Genomic DNA, 18,846 nt, shown 5'->3' on the forward strand with positions numbered 1-18,846 from the left:
GAGAGCCAGGTGGTTAGTTCTAGTCCGAGTCTGAAGGTCTGAGAAGCAGGAGAGCTGATACTGTGGTTCCAGGACTAAGGACCAACAGGCTCAGGACCCAGGGAAAGCCAGTGTTTCAGTTCAGTTCAAGTCCGAAGGCAGGAAAAAAGCTGACATCTCAGTTCAAAGGCCATCAGACAGCATGAATTCTCCCTTACTCAGGGGAGGGTCAGCCTTTTTGTTCTATTCCGACCTTCAAGTGATTGGTCGAGGCCCACCCACATTAAGGAGAGCAATCTGCTTCACTCCGTCTACTGATTTAAATGATAATCTCATCCAGAACCACCCAGCATAATGTCTGACCAAATATCCGGGCACCTGTGGCTCAGTCAAGTGGGCCCATAACATTAACTATCACACAAGGTTATTTTGATGGCAGACCACATGAAATCACTGTGTCTCTGGAAGCAGTTCATTTGTATTCATGTAAATAGATGGTCGGCATTTGATTAACCACTACAACCGTGCCTCGCTCTTGGCCTGAAATTCCCTCCTGTCGTTTCCAAGCATGTCCTTGACGTGATGGAAGGGAGTGGGGACAGCCATGGAAGGGAAGTGGAAAGGGGGTAGCAGCCCAGATAGGGGTCTCTGTTAGCAGCAGAGAGCTAACAGAGAGCTGGGACCAGAATGTTTAGGGAGACTTTGGACTTAAGAAAAAAAAGACCAGGGGCGCCTGGGTGGCTCAGATGGTTGGGCGTCTCCCTTCGGCTCAGGTCATGATACCGGGGTCCTGCGATCGAGCCCCGCATCGGGCTCCCTGCTCGGCGGGAAGCCTGCTTCTCCCTCTCCCATCTCCCTGCTTGTGTTCCCTCTCTTACTGTGTCTCTCTCTGTCAAATAAATAAATGAAATCTTAAAAAAAAAAAAAAAAAGACCACTGGAGAGGCTGAAATAGAGGGCCTACAGAGAGAGGGACCAGGGAGGCAAGGCCTGGCTAGTGGGCAGACTCCAGGAGGAGCCACAGTGGAGGCAACCCCAGCCCATCCCTGCCTTGGTTCCTTTAGGCCCGTTATTCCTATCAGGCTCAGGGTGAGGGCCAGCAGGCCAGCCCGCCCTCATGTCCCCAGCTAAAGGTTATGGGGACTGATGGTACACTCGATCCCTGTAAGGCTAGGTTAAATTAAATTAGAGAAGGACTCAGAATCTTATCAGAAGAAAGGCAGCGACAGAGATAGCATAGCTCCGTAGCTTCCTTTGGCCCTTGGAATTCTGGAGGGGGTGGGGAGGGGTGCCTGCCTGCCTTCATCCCTGGGAGGTAAGATCTCACTGGAAAGTTGCATTTCTTACCCTGTTACAATGGAGCTTACATCACGGTTCCAGAGGATGCACTTCTAACAATCCAGTGCGATCAAGAGAATGTCCGCAAACACAGGCCACTCCTGATTCTGGACCCAGTCCGTGTCGCTAGGGCTGCATCCTCATGTGGGGGCTGAGCAGAGTCAGAACCCAGGAGCACCTGAGCATTGTCTGCATCCAGCTTTCCAGCATTCCAGACAGCACATCCCACACAGATGCCTTCCAAACGAGGAATCCAGCATTGTTGGGCGGTGATAAGCATGGCCTTCAGAACGGGGCACACTGCGGAGACAGTTTCTCCCTTGTTGTCCCTGCTGGGACCCCAAGCTCAGGGAACCCTTGTGGGTCACAGAGGGTGGGCATGTCCAGAGGAAGCAAGGGGCAGTTGGACGGTGGCTCGAAGCCCAGCTCTGGGGCATGGTTCCTGTGACACCTTGGGCTAGTAGTTACTGAGCTGCTCTGGGTTTAACTTCTCCTCTCTTCTTAACACAGTGGTTCTCAACCCTGTGTTACAGTCACTTCAAAAACTGCAAAAAACAGGGCGCCTGGGTGGCTCAAGTCGTTAAGCGCCTGCCTTCAGCTCAGGTCATGATCCCAGGGTCCTGGGATCGAGCCCCACATCGGGCTCCCTGCTCCGTGGGGAGCCTGCTTCTCCCTCTCCCACTCCCCCTGCTTGTGTTCCCTCTCTCGCTGTGTCTCTGTCAAATAAATAAATAAAATCTTTAAATAAAATAAAATAAATAAATAAATAAAAACTGCAAAAAACAACTATGCTTTTATCCATCAGACTGTTGGATAAAGCTGGACTCTCTGGACGTTGTAGGTTAGAGACATCCCAGGTGATTGTAATGTGCATGTTCATCTTTTCTAATTTGCTGCTTCTAAACCAGATAACAGAGCTTGTGAGGATGGAGCAGGGTGTGGAGAGTGGTGGTGATGAGGCCGAGTCTGTGGCTCTAGGATTCAAAGTGGAGCAAATTACAAGGAGGCAGAGTTTGGTTCAGACTAGAAAGAAATTTCTAACCATTCCTGAAACGCCTCTTCTGGAATTGCCTTCAGGACCAGACTATGAACCCCACAAGACCATCAGTCTTCTGTAAATTTATACTGAACATGCCGAATTTTGCCAAGTTGGATGAATTACCTAGATTAGTAGACTTGGCTCCAAATCGCTTTTGGCTGCTTCAAAAAAAAAAAATCAAGTCCATTCCCGAGAGTTATTGCACTGCCGCTTCCTGCAAGTTCCTTACCCTCTCTGAGTGTCCCTGGCTTCTTCCCGAAGATGGCTGGGGGCTGGGATGATTGTCCGCATGCCTCCCCTTGGGGAGATTTCAACACATAGCAGAGGAATGTGAAAGTTCCTGATTCCCTGGGGCTGAACCTGAGTGAAGGTGAATCCTCACATCATCAGTGAGGATCTGAAAGGACAGCGGTCATTCCAAGTTCTCAAGGTCATTCTAACCCTGGAGTGGAGAGCTTTGGGCCAGGGTTTGACTCCCAGCTTCATCACCCTCTGGTCACATGACTTGATCTCGCTAAACCTCAGTTTTTTCATCTGGTAATGGGACTGTGAGGGTCAAATGAGTAATACCCATAAGGTTTTTAGCCCAGAGCCTGACAATTGGTAAATGCTCCATAAATGTTGGTACCTTGCTATTAATGTCACCTTGGATATAAATCTGTAGCCCACCGAGGTGACCGTGTTGCAGGGGACGACACTTAGGTGGATGTGTAAGTCTGGAAGGTTCGTCATGAAGGCAGTCCCACTACTCTGTGGTCACAGCTCATGGATAGGCTTGTTGAGTCCCATTCAAATTCAGGTCTCAGGTCCTTGGCTCAGGACCTCCATTCCCACAGAGCATGTCTGGGTGTGAGAACAGAAGCCAAGGCAAGTGTTTGCTTTGGAACAAAGAAGGGACGAGGATGGATTCCTGGAGGCACTCGCCATTTCAGAGCAAGGAGTCATCTGTTTCTCATAAGATGGAGCACAGGCAGTGGAATCCATCTTTCTGAACTCTCTAGGATAGCTCATTACTTGTCTGGCCCCAGCTCCTGTGGGTCGGGAGAGTGGCTGAAGTAGGACCAGGCCCTCCCACAGCCAGGCCCAGACTTTGAGAATGGACTTGGCTTTCTTTTGAGTCTTTCAAGTTTCAGCTAAAAGCATTTCCAAGTTGCTCCCATCCTCTCCTCCATAACTAGATGTGGGCCGGCGGGGAGGTTGGATTTCGGTGGGGAAGGTGTCCAGGTGAGCAATCCTGAGTCACTGGCTCTGGAAAATCCTGCCATTGCGCTGATTTAAATTCCTAAGAATGCTTTAACCAACTTTGTCCCTCACTGTGGGATTCAAGAAATTGCCGTCCTGAGGCGCCTGGAAGTGTCCGCCTGGTTGCAGGAGTCATGACACAGAGCCGCGTCCCGACAGACCCGGCCATCATTCACAAGGCAAGGGGGCTTTCCCGTGGGGGCTTGGTTTCTCCCCATCAAACTCTCGGCTCATGTTCTGCTCCTTGCACCACCGGTTCATTAAACTTTCCTCTTTAAAAAAAAAAAAAGGGCATTTGCAGCTCAGAGGTTTGTTTTCACTTTATTTATTTATTTTTATTCTGTTGTTATTAGAGTCAAGACATAGGCGAAGTGAGGCGCAGAGGCCCTACCGGATGCCCATATTCCCAAATCTGTCTTCCCTGTTTCATGGCACCAAGGGGACAGTTCACGGTAAATGAGGAAGGCTCACCCCCACCCCCGCCCCCACCCACGCGGTCCCCTCCCAGCAAAACAGAGGCAGCTGGTGCTGGTGGGGGGAGAACATGCAGCTGCCACGGCTTGCTGCTAGTGGAAGGTGGATGTCAGAAGCCGTCAGTCCCATGTTGCTCAACAAGCCCAAACTACTGCCCCAGGATGTACATGGAAGGGACCGGGAAGTATGGAGAGACAGAGTTCAGAAGAGCTGCTGCTTAATAAAGATTGTGTGCCTCCTTCCATGAGGAGCTACTGACCTCACTGTTATGCCCCAGAGGTCCACGGGAAGGTCTGGTCAGGTGGCCTTGCCTGCCTTTGCCAAGAATGAGCACCTTGCTAGGGGAGCGCAAGAAGCGAACATTTAGGGAACTCCTCCCATGACCCGACATTGAGCTCAGAATCTGACACCCATCCTCTCAGTCTTCACCGCAACCACGTAAACTAGGTGTCATTCCCCCCAGAGGAGGGGAAACTGAGGCTCAGTCTGTGCGTGCGTTAGGCTCGGCTAGGCTGTGCTGTAGTAACAGACGGTCCCAAGAATCTCAGCCGTTTTATGCAGTTAGAGTGCACTTCCCACCACACAGCAGCCTTTGTGCCGTGGCTCAGCGATCCCGGCTGCTTTCACCTTTCAGGACACCGGGTCCACGCCAGGCCTCCTCCACAATCGCCGTGGCAGGGCAGGAGAGAGCCCGGAGAAGCAGGCATGCGGTGTTCGCTCGCCTGGACCCCATTCCATTTGCCAGAACTAGTCCCACGGCCCCAGCCAATGGCAGGAGGGCTGAGTCTTCCAGGCCCTGCGAAGGGGAGGAGGTCCAGATAGTGGTGAACATAGGGCACGTTGACCACAGGGACATTTAATGACTCGCAGGGAGTAAATGGCAGAACGAAGGTGTAAACTGCCCCACAGCTCAAGAAAACTGACACCGGGGAGGTGAAAAGACTTGACATGCTCAGAGCTCGTCACTGAAATACTCCAACTAGAACTTAGTTCTTCCACAGCCTAATTTGAAGCTCTTCCCAACATGTACAACTCTCTGTGAAAGACCACCCTTTCCCCTCAAATTAGCTTGTCTCTACCTACTCACTAATGCCTCAGATCCCACCATCAGGACATGGTGCCTTCACCAGGGGAGGTCATCGTCAACGCAGACAAAACCATCAAAGGGTCATATCGTGTAGCCTTAGGGTTAAGAACGTTGGAGACAGAATTAAGAGAATGGAGAGATCAGGATGAATGGGAGAGTCCAGGAAGGCTGCTCTGAGAAGCTGCTGGCTTTGGTGAGATGTGATTAAAGGGGGAGTTCATTCCTGATGGAAATTCCTTCCTAATTCTCTTTCCTCCTCCATTCTATTCTATTGCATTTAAAAATCTACAGAGGGATGCTTGGGTGGCTCGGTCAGTTGGGCATCAGACTCTTGATTTCTGTTCAGGTCATGATCTCAGGGTCCTGGGATCAAACCCCACATCGGGCTCCCTGCTCAATGGGGAGTCTGCTTGTCCCTCTGCCCCTCCCCCCGACTCATGTTCTCTCTCTCTCAAATAAATAAATCTTAAAAAGAAAAAAGATTCTCTCTCTTTCCCTCTCCTTCTGCCCTCCCCCTCAAATAGATAAATAAATCTTTAAAAAAATAAAAATAAAATAAAAATTTACAGAGTGCCTTCCATTTACTATTTTATTTAACTTCCTGAACAATTCTGTTAGGGAATTGAGAGGTTAGTCAGATCTTTCTTCCCATTTGACAAAAAAACTGAAACCTACGGAGTATTAAGTAGCTTATCAGAGCAAATCAGAGCCTAAACCCGAATAAAGAAGCAAAAATGTTAAAAAGGAATAATCATCAATCTTCGTGTGTATGTAGTGAAACTGTCACATTTAGAGCTACCTGGTGGTGTATAAATTAATATACTTTATAAAAATCAGGTTTTTAGTACGAAATATTTCATACTAATAATGGGATTCATATAATGCATATATGATATTTAGAATAATAGAACACTATATCTACAACCCTGCTTATTACCAATGTTCTAAAACATTAGGTCACTTTAAGTTTTACAAATGATATATACCAAAATATATAGCCAAAATTCAAATCATGCAGAAGATGGAAACTTTATTTTTTTATTTTTTTAAAGATTTTATTTATCTGTCAGAGAGAGGGAATGAGAGAGAGACAGGCAGGAGGAGAAGTAGGCTCCCTGCTGAGCAGACAGCCCGATGTGGGGCTCGATCCCAGGACCTTGGGATCATGACCTGAGCCAAAGGCAGCCGCTTTAACCGACTGAGCCACCCAGGAATCCCAGAAGATGGAAAATTTAAAGCCCCTCTCATCATGTCAACCTCTGAATCCCACACCCCAGGAATAACAACTGTTAGCAATTGGACACATGATCCTATATATGTTCATTTTGGAAAACAAGCCAGCCATATATATGCATGTGTGTGTGTCAAAAGTCATACAAAAAAGTCCATAACTGGGGAACCTGGGTGGCTCAGTCAGTTGAGCGTCCAACTCTTGGTTTTGGCTTGGGTCATGGCCTCAGGGTTGTGAGATCGAGTGCTGCATGGGGCTCTGTGCTGGGCGTGGAACCCGCTTAAGATTCTCCCTCTCCCTTTCCCTCTGCCCGGCTCCCTGCTCTTTGTCTCTCTTTCTCTCAAATAAATAAATAAAATCTTTAAAAAAAAATCTATAACCTTTGGTCCTGTCACCCCATTGTGGGAATTTATCCCAGGAAAAGACCTCCCAGGCTCCCGTCTTTCCTAGAGATGGCCAAATTCATTCCCACATGAGACTTTTCCCTTGTTTCCTCTGGAACTCAGTTTCCCCAGATTTGCTTATGGTTGGATGTCCATTCAGGTCTCAGCTCAAATGCCACCACCTCTGAGAGGCTGCCCATGGTCACCTGTCTAAACTTGCTCCCTCTCCTCACACAACCTCCTGGCACACATTAGGAATGCACATTTTAGTCCAGAGGATAAATGTCCACTTGTGAAACCAGCACCTGGTCTACTTAAGTAAGGGATGTTATTTGACTTACCTTGGAACACTGGCAGCTACTTCTGCAAAGAAAGAGCTCTTGCTGGCTTTCAAGACTCTAAAAACCTGGCTGAGTGGGAAGTCAGGCCAGCCTGGGGCCAACCTGACTGTCATTTCTTCCAGCAATCTTTCAGATGCAGATACTGCAGGCGGGAAAGTCACCCTCCCACTAACACGTTTTCCTTCTTGGCTTCTAAAACAAAGAAGAGGTAAAGAAAATTCAATGGGTGAGAGTCTCTGTAAAAATAACACCTAGGCAACACTTAATTAAGATGAATAATTTCAACACTCTCAAGTCAGACAATGGAAATATTAAGACTTTCCACCAAAACATCAACTGGGCCAAGTGGGTGGGGTCTCCAGAAGTTTCCGAGAACATTCCCAGGTGGGGGAGTCAGGGAGCAGCTTCTTGCTTAGGGGCGGGGAGTTAACTAATGACTTGGTTACGTCACGCGTTAAGCTTGTGCATTTGTATTTCAGATGTGCCTTTTCTGGTGGACACCGATAACTGCCTGCCTGGGAGCCTTTCCAGCCCTCTTCTCCATTTTCTGCTTCCCGCTATGGACAGTGAAAAACCCCAAAATTCACTTTCCCAGTCTCCCCAGCAGCTAAGGGTGACCCATCTTTGCCCAATGAGAACCAAGGGGACATCTGTTGCAAGGATCTAAGAACGTTCTTTCCCCGCTTGACAAAAGGAGAGAAGTCAAAAAACAAACTCATCGCATTGGCCCTGCACCTCATTCCCAACTTTGATCCCTGTCATGTGGGTGAATGATTCCAGGAGCTATGGCAGTCATCTTGCTACCATGAGGTGACCAGCCTAAGGATCAAAAAAAACCTCTAATAATGGTTTGTCCTCAATTACATCACGGGGGGTTGCTGAACCTACCCTGGAGGTACCCTGGAATCTAACTCCCAAAATAAATTTCTTTACAGTTTAAGTTAGTGGTTCTCAAAGTTTGTGGTTAAGTTAGCATGTTAGAAGCACCTAGGAAGGGCGCCTGAGTGGCTCAGTTGGTTAAGCAACTGCCTTCAGCTCAGGTCATGATCCCAGGGTCCCGGGATCGAGTCCCACATCTGACTCCCTGCTCAGCAGGGAGCCTGCTTCTCCCTCTCCCTCTGCCTGCCACTCCCCCTGCTTGTGTCCTCTCTCAATGTCAAATAAATAAATAAAATCTTTAAGAAAAAAATTTTGTTTAAAAAAAAAAAAAAAGAATAACCTGGGAAGCTTTTAAGATTCCTCATGCCCAAGCCACAGCCCGTACCAGTAAAAATCAGCATTTCTGGGAGTACTGCGGAAGGTAGGGTGGTACTCAGGCATCAGGACTTTAAAAAATCTGGTGATGCAAAGGTGTAGCAAATTTGAGACCCAATAGCATAAGCCAGTGTTTACGTGCTTACAAATCACCTGGGAATTCATTAAACTAAGACTGATTTGGTAGGTCTGAGCTTCTGTATTTTTAGCAAGTTCCCAGTTGATGTGGATACTGCTGGTTCAGGGACCATACTTTGAGTATGGAGCATTACTGTTACAGTGACTGAAGGCATCCTAACTGGTACATCCTTTTTCTAGAGGCAGAAGTCCATCCTCATCATTTCACTGGTGTGGGTGGAGGAAGCCCTCTGGGAATGGCGAGACAGCAGGAAGGGCCTCTCCCTGCCAGGGGTCTATTAGCCACTCTGTGTCACCAGGCCCCCAGCCAGAGCTGATGGGTTCTTAAGTCAATGCTTCATCCAGTAGTAAGCAAAATCCTGGGCTGGGAGGCTGGCTGTTTGCTGGTGTCCTCTCCGGGGTGCGGCCCCAGCCAGGCCAGCTCTCATGACCCACCCAGGCCTCTGCAGCCGTGGGCAAAAGGGCTCTAACTGAAGCTCCCCCTTTATTTGGGGGCCTTCCTCCACTAGCCTCCATCTCAGCTCTGCTCTTGGCTGGTAATAAGGGGGTGCTGCTTAAGGTAGCATCTTTCTCTTTGGTTGCTAAAAGTCAGGCTTCCACAAACAGTCAAGGTGAAATTTCAGGCCAGAGAGAAAGAGCCTTGGCAGAGGCCCTCCGTCCCCTTCAGAGTCATCTGCATATTTACCCTTCTTTACCTCTTTCCTTCCAATCTCCAAGACGACATGCCAGCCTCCCGACTAACACAGCAGTCCCCGGGCTACTTCTGCAGCTCTGAAAGCTCTCAGCAAGGTCATCGGTGACCCCCGCCTTCTCCTTCTCCCTGCACGTCCGACTGGCTAGTCTACGGCTCCATTTCCCTGTTCCCTTGTGTAGCAAACGCCCTCAAGGAGATCTGTCTGCCCTTGCATCCGGGTCTCCCTCTGTCCCATGTGTGCCTGCGCTCAGTCTCCTGAGGCCTCAGTCCCCACCAGCCCGCTGAGGCTCTCTCGTCCAGGTCACCCATGGCCTCCAACGTGCCGGTCTAAAACATTCTCCCCATGAGCAGCTTTGGGCACAGGTCAGCCTGCCCCTTCTCTGCCGGTGTGCTTTCACTTGGTCAGCACGCCTCACCCGCTTGGCTTCATCTGTCCTCTCTCACTCCTCTTGTTCGGTCTCTCGGGCTGGTTCAGCCTCCTCTTGCGGACCTCCGTGGTAAAGGCCCGGGGCTGGGTGCTCTCTTCCCTGCTCCTCCCTTCTAAGTTTCTCCAGGGACCCCATCTCTCCAATAGCTGTCAGCTCCACCTGCAAGCCATGCCTGACCCCACCCCAGATCCGGACTCACGGCCTCCCATCTCCAGCCGCACGCCAGTATCTCCCCGGGGGTGGTCAACGGGAACCTCAAGTGCCACGTGTCCCGAGCAGAATTCTTAACTTCCCCTCACCAGCACTGTCGACTTGGAAACTCAGGAGGCAAACTAGGAACCAGCCTTGCCTCTTCCTTCCTAACACCTGCCTCCGTCCCAGCATCGAATCCTCCCGTCAACTTTCCCAATAGTCGGCAGCTTTCAAATCCCGTGCTCCTCGCACCTCCCAAGCCAACCTGTGGCCTCCTGTCAGACACACAGAAAAAGCGGGGCTCCGTGGGCCACAGAGATGCGGGCCTCCCTACCTCTGCACCCCCATTTGCTGCCACACTCTCCTTCCCAACGTGGGAGCCGTGCTGACCTCCTTGTCACACCTCAAGTTCCTCAAGTTCCTTCTGGCCACGGGACCTCCATACCTGCAGCTCCCTCCCTCAAATCTGCTGGTCCCACTCCTTTCCCTCAGGCCTCTGTTCAGTGTCTTCTCTTCAGAGGCTTCCCTGGCGCAGGAGCAGAAAGAGCTTACCTTTCCACCCCAACCACGCTGTCTCTCCCCTTATCTCGCTTCATCTTTCTTCCTGACACCACTGACTTGATTAGGTTCTGCACTGATGTGCTTATAATGGTTTTGTTGTCTGTTCCCCTTCTTGTCTGTAAACCCCACCAGAGCAGGGCCTTATTGGTGTTGTTCACGGCTAACTTGCAGAGCCAAGCACAGTGCCTGGCCCATAGCAAGGGTTGAATGAATGAATGAACATGTCTTGCCTTAGCCACTTGACACATACTGTGAGAAAGGTGCCTCGGCTCAGGCTAATGCACCTAAGAGACCACATGTCTGCCTCAGAGCTGCTTCTGGAGTAGAAGCAGGGGCCCGTTCCCAGGATGGTCCCGTGGTCACCTGATCCATGGCTGCCGCCCCCGGGGTCAGCCTCCCAGGGATCCCTCAGCCAGCCCTGGGGGCCATTTAGACCCTGGTCTCTTTCATTCCCGGTCCTGAGGCTCCGAAGGCCCCGGGAACGGTTGGGTCAGATCTGTGGCCTAGGTGCAGGAGCTCCCAGAGCTCTCCTGGGACTGAAAGCCACCCCCACACCTTCTCTGTCCTGCGTCCAGCTTCCCTGGGGGTTGGTGTGAGTTCCTGCACTGGTCCTTTCAGCCCAGGCTGGGAGGTTAGAGAAACCGACCTTGGAGGCTGCCCCAGGGCGAGCTGATTAGCCCCTGGAGTACATTAGAGGAAGTAAATAAATGGATGGATGGGTGGATGGATGGATGGATGGATGGATGAGTAAATTAGTAAAAGCTCCTCTTGCCTCTCTGTTTACCACCCTGGAAATTCTACCCTTAGAAATTCATTCTTTTGGGGCACCTGGGTGGCTTAATCAGTTAAGCATCTGCCTTTGGCTCAGGTCGTGGTCCCAGGGTCCTGGGATGGAGCCCTGCATCGGGCTTCTTGCTCATGCTCTCTCTAGCTCTCTCTCGTGCACTCTCTCTCACAAATAAATAAAATCTTAAAAAAAAAAAGGAAATTTTTTTTTTTTTTTTTTTACTCTCCACACCCAGCATGGGACCCAACATGGGGCTTGAACTCACAACCCTGAGATCAAGATCTGAGCTGAGATCAACTGTTGGACACTCAACCAACTGAGCCACTCAGGTGCTCCAGAAATTCATTCTTAAGGGACGAGAGGAATGTGGCCCTACCTCCTGCAAGAAGTCCCCCAGCCCCCACCCTCCTGCCCTGCCTGGGCCCTCCCTCAGCGGAGGTGCCTCCTCATCCCTCCAGGGCCTCACCCCCTCCACCTCTACACCATGCCAGGTACCCCCGCGGGCCGGGCCTGCTTCTTCTTCACCCTGGTGTCCTTCAGAAGTTCCTCCACCTTACTGTGCAAATAAAATCATGAGAAAATAAGAAAAAAGAAATCCCTCAGGGCTGGGTCAAAGGATACACTGATCTGGTTTGGGGGCTATGCCTGGAAGCTGTATGGTAAAGCTAACACACACACACACACACACACAAAAAGCTAACACAAAGACCCTCAGGTAACACCGGCAGGGACTGTGTAAGCGACACGGCTGCCTTGATTTGGTTGGTCTGGGGCGCCCTGGGCCTCAGGACCCGAACGCCCTCTGCGCCCCCCCCCCCTGCGCCCCCCACTGCGCCCCCCACGGACTCTCCCACACAGCCGGCCCGAGAGCCACTGGCTTTCCGGGCTGGCTAATAGGCGCTGACTGGTACGAAGGCCCCGGGTACGTGGGCATCTCTCCGGACAGTCTGAGTCACCGAGCTGCGCCGCCAGCCGTGAACAATTCAGCGTGGCGAGCGCTGCTGAGGAAGCCCGGTGCCAGGCGCTTGCTGGTTGCTGGGGAAATGCAGAGAGCCATGGTCCCTCTCAGACTTGCCACTCACCGTGGACGGTCAGAGCTTGGGAAGTGGCTCGACAGCCACGCTGGGCGCTGGTGATGATGCGCAGGGTGAGGGGAGGAAATGGCTGGGGGCGAGGGGTGCCGACCAGTGCCAGGCTGGCTCCAGCACTATCTGCCGGCTGGCCCCGGCTGCTCGCGCCACCCCGAACCTGCCGGGAGGGCCTGTTATGGGAGGGGAAGCAGGGTCCACAGAGGTGAAGGTTCTGGCCCTGAGCCCCGTGTGTCTTGACTGCTCTTCTGTCTCTGTCCCGACGCTATGTGGGGGCAGAAAGAGAGCCCAGGGAGCCAGCCTCTGACATTTGACCCTGAGGGTCGGAGGGGTCTTGGAAGCTTGCTGCCCAGGGGTTAGGATCCCTCCATCAGCTGGGGAGTCAGGAGGAGCCCCAACGCCCTCAAGTCCTCTGTGTCCAGGTGTCCCCCATCACCCAAGGTCCTGGCTCGCTCTGCCTGCTCTAAGAGCCCCGGATACTCTGGCCTTCCCTCCCCTACCAGACTGTGAGACCCATCAGGGGTGGGGGACAGGACTCCCCCTTCCCCACCTTTATTGTCCACCCACCTCTCCGGGGCAGAGCAGACACCCAGCCAATCAGGCACTGGGGGCTGTCGGTGGCACAAGACTTCCGAGGGGGCCCAGGGTCTGCAAAATTGGAGGTGGCCTTGGATTGGAGAGGCAGCGTAGAGAAGCCAGGGGTCGACTGTCCAACCCAGCCTAGCTGAGTGACCCTGCACTTAACCTGTCTGTGCCTCAGTGTCCTCAGTTACAAACTGGAGAAACACACTGTCGCACCTACCTCCAGGCATCGCTGTGAGCGACGCCGCTGGGAGAGAGAGCGGCAGAGCACCGTACAGCTCTATCCACTACCATCAAAGTACTGTCCCATCGCCGTCGCTGACATCATGTTCCCATTAGTGGTGCCTAGTTCCCCGGTGGGCTCTGGGCCAGCCCCCGATACAGACCTTGGACTTTGAGCTTGGGCTGCTGCCTTGGGCTTCTCTGGGCTTTTTCTTAATCCTGGGGGTGGTCAGGTGGTGGGCTTGGTATCCACAAAGCCAGTGGTGCTCAGGCTCGGCTGCATGTTAGAACCCCCCGGGGACCTCGGAAAAATCCTGATGCTCCATTAAATAAAAATCTGTAGCAGTAGGAGCCAGGCATCAGTACTTTGTGAAGCTCCCCAGGAGATTCCAACCGGCAGCAGAAACCGAGACCCAGTGCTTGATGCTCATTTCTCATGCACACGAGAGAGAGTACTCCAGTGGCTGGAGGCTGGTTTGAGGATCAGATGAGTGGCTCTTGACCTACTAGCCATATAACCTTGGGCAAGTTCCTTAAGACTTCTCTGACTCAACTTCCTCGTTTATAAAACGGGAGGGCAGTATCAACCTCACAGGTGGGTTTTGAGGAATAGCATCAAGTTAAATAGGGTGCCTGATACGTAATGGGAATTTAATATGTATTATTATTTATAGCCATAGCTCAAAGTTCCCCTCATTGGTTAAGTATATCTTCCAACATGCCCAAGAAATGTTACCTACCCTCCCCACACACATACATTTAAAATTTTTCCCCTTGAAGCTGCATGAATCCAACTGTAAGCCTCGTCAGTCCCACTCTTGCCTCACACCATTGCCAACTGGTTTCTTGGGATTATTGTAATGCTTATAAGGCTGACCCTGGGTCCCATGTAAGAAGGTTCTTTGTGTCCTCCTTAGGTCTGATCTGTAAGGCACTGCTCTTACTAGGGGGTCCCCCCCACGGGGACAGGACTTTCTCATTTGGAGTCTTCAAATCCCTGGGTTAGGAATGGGGAGAGGGTCCCCCACGCATTCACCTGGGAAAAGCTGCACAGCCTGATTGAAATGTTGTTTCCTTGCTTTCGGCTAAAATTATCTTACCTCATACTGATTGGAAGCCCTGGCAGTTAAATGCCCTTGATTAATTAAGATGCAAAAATAGATCAATGATTACCTCTTACACGCATTTTTCCTCCACAAACCTCTCAAAAATGAAGATTTCTAGAGAAAAATCCTGGCCATAGGAGGGATCACTGGTAATGGCATGGTCAGGGACCCCTAGACAGGACAGGATCAATCAGAATGTGGTGGTTTTGCCAATTCATATCCAGGTGTTGGGGCTCAGGTTAAAACTAAGATGCTGTTCTGGCGGGAAGGGCTGATTTTTGTCCTCTGAGGAAGGATCAGGAGGCCAGACCCCCAGAACTTGTCTACCCTGCTAGGCCAGAACTAATGTCTGAGCTGAGGGGTGGGAGCTGAATTATAGGGAAACCATCATGGTAGAGCCTCTGCCTTAATAGACATGGTTACTATAATAGATGCCGTCTCTGTGCTCCTACCATATACCAAGCATCTGACATATCTTTTCTTGCTAAGTTCTGCCAACAGTCCTATGAATTAGATACTAATGTCCCCAGAGAGAATTTCTTCATTCATTCATTCAAAAATATTTATTGAGCTCTCACCATATGCTCAGCTCTTTTTGGGGGCGAAAGCCAACACAGTCCCTGCCTCATGGGGTTTACAGTCTAGTGAGGGAGACTCATATTACTTGGACAATACACAGATCAATGTATCAGAATCTTTTTGGCAACATGTCAGATTGAGCTATTTCAGGTTGCCTTTCCCTTGCTACCATCTGCTGCATAGAGCATGAGACAACACAGCTGAGCTCAAAAGAAAGAAAAGAAAATCCTCAGATTCCAGAGATAGTGCATGAACTCAAACCCAGAGTAAGGAATGGGAGCTCAGCCTATGATTCATGGGGTTTTGACTAGACAAAGGCTCTATGGCCTGGAGCCTGGAGTTCTAAGGCCCTTTTAGAGACAGGAGGTAGCCCCAGGCTGTCTGAGGCAGGGGAGCTGGAATTCATCCCCCTGAACTTATCCTTTTAAGGCTTGGAGCCTTAAAAAGAACCCTAGTCAGGGAAGGAGGGGGCTGGGAAAATTCTACCAACCTGGCCTGCAGAAGGAGCAACACTTCCTCAGCATCCTGGGCTTGGGTGGGAGAAAAGTTCCTATGAAAGATGGAAGGTCCGGGCCTGACCCACATGGAAGACAGAGGTGGACTGCTCCCACTGCATCCCTATCCCTCAGTGTGCCACCGGTCCCAGGACTCTTGTGCCAAAAGTTAACATAAAAATTAGTTCAGAACTTAACGCCCTGACTGAAGCAAACCCCAACGTACTCTGTAAGAACATTTTCACAATGTAGGGCTCACAAACATCCCAGAGCAAAAACAACTGCCAATGAAGATGAGTTCCCAATCAAAATTACAAACCACACAGGAAAAGAAACTATCGATAAGAGATCATCAGTAAATACAAAAACAAAACAAGACAAAAAATTTGGAAGAATTCACCCTCTCAGAAATAGAAGTAATAGACAAATCTAAAAGCAAAATAAACATTTTAAGTGATTATAAAGAATTTTTTAAAAGAAGGGACACCTGGCTGGCTCAGTCAGTGGAGCTTACAACTCTTGATCTCGGGTTTGTGGGTTCAAGTCTCACATTGGACATAGAGATTACTTAAAAATGAAATCTTAAAAAAAAAGAAAGAAAAGAAATAATAATAGAGAACAGGATAATATGAAAAAAAATTGATGGAAAACAAGCCAAAGAGAAGTTCTAGAAATGAAAAATACAGTTTTAATAAATTATTGATTAAAATTAATTGGTGAAACATCAGAATAAGACAGTTAGCAAGTTGGGTTATACCTCTGGGAAAAAAATCACTCTGCTAGTACACAGTGAGAAAATGAAGAGAAGAAAAATATGAGAGCAACCATGGCTAAGAGATATAGAGAAAGAAATGACAAGATCTAGCCCACCTTAGCCGGCATATCCAGGAGATTGAAGAGTGTATGGGAAGGGAGCAATATTTGAAGACATGATGGCTGGGAATTGATCAAAATTGAGGAAAAACCTCAATCTTCAGTGAATAAACACCCAGAGTCCTGAGAAAATAAACAACACAAATTCACACCTTGGGCACAGAGTGGAAAATCTGGAGAACAGCAAAGCCAAGCCCATAGTATTAGATAGTATGGTAGTTCTATGAAGGAGAGGTACCTAGTTCGAGAATAGCATGTAAGTATGGAGTGCGGAGGGAAGGGTGTACTCATCTTCCCTAGGGGTCAAGGAAAATGTGATGATTAATTTTACATGTCAACTTGACTAGGCTGTGGTACCCAGCTATTTGGTCAAATGCCAGCCTAGATGTTGCTGTGAAGGTATTTTTTTAGATGTGATTAACCATCAGTGGGCTTTAAGTAGAGCAGACAGCCTTCCATGAGGTGGGTGGGTCTCATCCAATCAGTTGAAGGCCTTAAGAGCAAAGGCTGAGGTCTCAGAAGACGGGATTCTGCATCAAGACTGCAACATAGAAACCCAGCCTGCAGTCCCCGTGGAATATGGACTCAGGACTGCAACATGAATTCTTAACCTGAATTTCCACTGTAAAAAATCTCTGGTTTGGTAAGTATGTCGTTTCTCTCCATTGCACAGGAACGTAAATTTCTAACTATTAACTCCCTAGAGCGATTCTGTGTTCACTAAAGTTTGAGAACCACTAAGCAAGAGTATGGCAGGTGCCTAAGCAGAAGTCTAGGGCCTTCGGAATAACCATCCACTCTGAGTTGGCCATGATCATGCTTGCTGCAGGATTTACTCAACCCTCTTCAGTGTGAAGCCTGACTTGTTCATGGATATGTTTGCTGCTCGGGACTCTGAAGGAGACAGTGGAGGACTGAGTTCTAGAGCCAGTCTGAGGGGCCTGTTTACCTAGCATGTCTGTCCTGGAAAACCTGGGATGGTGACACATGACACACCTCTACAACCTAGGATTGGGGCTGGCTTTCTGAGAGCATATCTCTTAGAAAAGGAGAACAGGAGCTCCTGGGGCATAGGCAGAGATCCAAATTTTAGTATCTTTTGTTTCTAGCATTGTGCTCCCTAGCACTAAAGGGCTCAGTCTATAATGCAAGGGAGTGGAGGACGGAGGAAGGGAAAGAGGAACCGCCTTATCTTCTACCTCTAAGAAGAGTCAAAGTACAGAAATCCTTTTGCATAAGGCTGACATGCAGCCAGAATGTGCCAGAATTATTTGAGTATTGACGTGCTTCCATTCTGCTTGGTAATTAGTCCCAGTCCTGAGCTTGCCCCCGCTTTAAGTGTCCCCAGTGCTCTGGCTGCCCCTGCCCTTCCCTGGAGACCCTCACCCTCAACCAGGACCTGCCCCAGCCCCTCAAGCTAAGTTAGATCTGTTTGGTCACTGCCCTGGTGTGCAGAGAGCTGTGTGGAGTATCATCCCCCGCATGGGTTTTCTGTACCCGGATGGAAATGTGCCAAAGAACTGCTTAGCCAAGACCACGGGGGCTGACCCATATGAAAACAGCCACAGTGAAATCAGGAGACACTTGGCGTTCTTGCCTCTCATGTCCAGGGAGTGGACCTGCACCATAGTGGAAAAACCCTTGACCTTAGAGCCAGAAGACTTGGGTCCTGCTCTGGTTCTGAATATCCTAGCTGTGTGACCTTAGGCAATTTACCTAACCTCTCTGAACTCCTGAAAGATATCCCTTGCACAAGGTTGGCAGGGGGATGAACATATTGAAACCTTGGGAGCTTAGTCCCTTGTCTCAAGGTCCTGAGCTAAATCCAGACCTATAAATTTAGCAACAGAGAATCTGCCCCCGCCTGCTGGCTCCTGCTGTTCCCAGAAGTACTCAGTCCCTGGTGATGGTTACCAGGATGCTGGCTGTAACCAGGTGCTCCCTTGGCCAAGGACACTCTTCCCTCCTCCTCCAAGGGCCTGTGGATAACAAGCAGGGAAGTGACTGGAGGGGCTGCTGGCCACATGCCTTTTTTCTGCCCTGCATGGCTCCTGGTGAGTGGGGCTCATTGCTGGGGGGCAGGGGGAGGTGGTCACCCCCCACCAGGACTCGTCATTATGTGGATTGTCTAGTCTTCCTCCAACTCATCCCACCTAACCCCCACAGCCCTACACCTCCAGGCACACTCAGGAAAACATCAGCACATTCAGATATGCACCTGCATATTCATGCACACTCACACATACACCCCCACACACCTACACTCACCTACCACACCCTCACACACATAGTCATGCACATGCTCACACATGCACACGTACTCACACACACCTTCAGATGCACACATACATGCTCACACACCCTTACACCCATATTCCCAAGAACATATAAAAAATGCAGTACATGAAATAATTTTAGGTTATTCACATATTTTCAAAAATCTTTAATAGTTAATGATTTATTTTAATATGAAATAGAGAAAAACGACAAGCCTATCAAACTAGGGACTTCACAGCAATGATGGTTTATGACACAGCTAAAGAAGGTAGGGCAAGTTTAAGTGAAAGGGCGTGAGTTGCTTTAAAGGAAAATGTTGAGTAGATCGTGGCAAAGTTGCATGAAATGATCCCCGAAGGCCCTCAGTTTGGGGAAACACGGTAACAGTGGGAGTGGAGGGCTGGGGGCTCTGCATGGGGCATGTGGGGAATGTCAACACCTCAAGATGCAGAGGAGGC

General features: G+C 49.8%; 1 long non-coding RNA gene across 2 annotated transcripts; it reads right to left on the reverse strand.

Annotated features, from left to right (window-relative positions):
* Nucleotides 1–3,899: 3,899 nt before the first annotated feature.
* LOC115941735 (uncharacterized) lies at nt 3,900–18,521 on the reverse strand. 2 transcript variants are annotated; one of them, XR_004076462.2, is made up of 4 exons: nt 18,026–18,521; nt 16,109–16,234; nt 7,114–7,305; nt 3,900–4,867 (listed from the first exon to the last, which is right to left on the reverse strand). It is a non-coding gene; the product is annotated as an uncharacterized LOC115941735 (long non-coding RNA). The 2 variants fall into 2 exon arrangements; XR_014148403.1 differs by lacking the exons at nt 16,109–16,234; nt 18,026–18,521 and adding an exon at nt 15,235–16,102.
* Nucleotides 18,522–18,846: the final 325 nt, after the last annotated feature.

This window comes from Leptonychotes weddellii, chromosome 9 (assembly GCF_054177405.1).
Source record: "Leptonychotes weddellii isolate Sample4059 chromosome 9, ASM5417740v2, whole genome shotgun sequence".
NCBI classification, from domain to species: Eukaryota; Metazoa; Chordata; class Mammalia; order Carnivora; family Phocidae; genus Leptonychotes; species Leptonychotes weddellii.